Source organism: Nerophis lumbriciformis, linkage group LG06, assembly GCF_033978685.3.
Source record: "Nerophis lumbriciformis linkage group LG06, RoL_Nlum_v2.1, whole genome shotgun sequence".
NCBI lineage: Eukaryota > Metazoa > Chordata > Actinopteri > Syngnathiformes > Syngnathidae > Nerophis > Nerophis lumbriciformis.
The window spans coordinates 41,319,203-41,320,950 of NC_084553.2; positions in this window are offsets into that span (position 1 = coordinate 41,319,203).

The window sequence follows — 1,748 nt, forward strand, 5'->3', positions numbered from 1 at the left end:
TCGTTGGCTTAATTGTGTAGGTGTTGATACGGCAATGTTTCTACTGTCGCCATCATCCGGTTGGTTGGGTGTAATTACATCGTAAAGCAACGGTTACAATGTTTCTCAGTGCTTCTTTTCCATTTAGTACAGGGGTGTCAAACTCAAATACGGAGTGGGCCAAAATTTAAAACTGAACAAAGCCGCGGGCCAAGGTTGAACAAATTAACCTTTTAATAGGGACCCAAACAAGTTTTCAAGATTCAAGATTCAAGATTCAAGATTGTTTATTGTCATATGCACAGTTAAACAGACAGTTTGCCGTACAATGAACATCTTACTTTGCTAGTCCACCCTTCAACAAGTAACACGGTACTTAGCTAAAATGAAAATAAAAATAAAAATGTATATACAAGGCACAGTAAGTACCATTACATTATTGCACATTCTGATTGACAGTCAACAGTATAAATATGGAGGTGACATTTGGTCACAGAAGCAGTTAAAGTGTCTTTAGTGATCAAAGGTGAATAGTGTCTACAGTGATGGTTCACAGTTCGGGGGTGGTCATGGTAGCTGTCTTTTGTTCAAAAAGATAAAAGTAAAACGGGGGGAGGGGGGCTAGCATTCACAAGTTAGTTAAAAGTTAAAGTACCAATGATTGTCACACACACACTAGGTGTGGCGAAATTTGTCCTCTGCATTTGACCCATCCCCTTGTTCACCCCCTGGGAGGTGAGGGGAGCAGTGGGCAGCAGCGGTGCCGCGCCCAGCAATCATTTTTGGTGATTCCCGGGCATTCACAAGCCTGATGGCCTGTGGGTAGAAACTGTTCGTCAGTCTCGTAGTCCTGGATTTCAGGCTCCTGTATCGTCTGCCTGATGGTAGGAGGCTGAAGAGACTGTACTGGGGGTGTGTACTGTCCTTGTTGTGTGCTCTCCTGGTGGCCCTGGTAGAGTACATGTCCTGTAGTCAGGGGAAGGCTGCTCCTGATATGTACTGAGCAGTTTTAATCACTCGCTGGAGTGCCTTCCTGTCCTTAGCAGTGCAGTTCCCATACCAGACCGTGATTGAGCTGGTAAGGACACTCTCAACCGTACTTCTATAGAAGTTGCTGAGAATTTTGGATGGCATGCCAAATTTTCTCAGCCTTCTTAAGAAGTACAGTCGCTGCTGGGCTTTCTTTATTGTTTGTTGGGTGTTGTGATCCCAGGTGAGGTCCTCGCTGATGTGGGTCCCGATTAATTTAAAGGTTTTCACCCTGTCCACCTCTGTCCCCCCTATATGTACAGAGGTGTGTAGTGTGTACTCCTTCTGCATTGAATATTGAACAAGCAAGGCTTATATAACTTTATAGTGACATGCAAAATCCAGTTTCAAATAATAATAATAATAATAATTCAAAAATATCAAAGGCATATCAAATAAAATGTAAATAAAAATTGAATACCTCTTTTCTATTTGCAGCCTTCTGAGGTGAATATCAAAATAAACTTTTTCCACAGGCTAATAATAAATTTGAAAATAAAATAACAATAATGAATGAATCAAACATTCAAGCCTTGAAGTAGCAAGAGAAAGTGCATGAATAAAACGTTAATTATTGCTCAGTTTGCTACACTGATTTGCTTTAACACTGAATATGGAACAATGTTTATATGTGTTTATAGTGTATATATATTTTCTCATTCTGTTTTGCACACTCTTGGAGTCAACATGTGCATAGTCATGTACATAGAGTCATGTACATAGTGTATATAACCCCCACC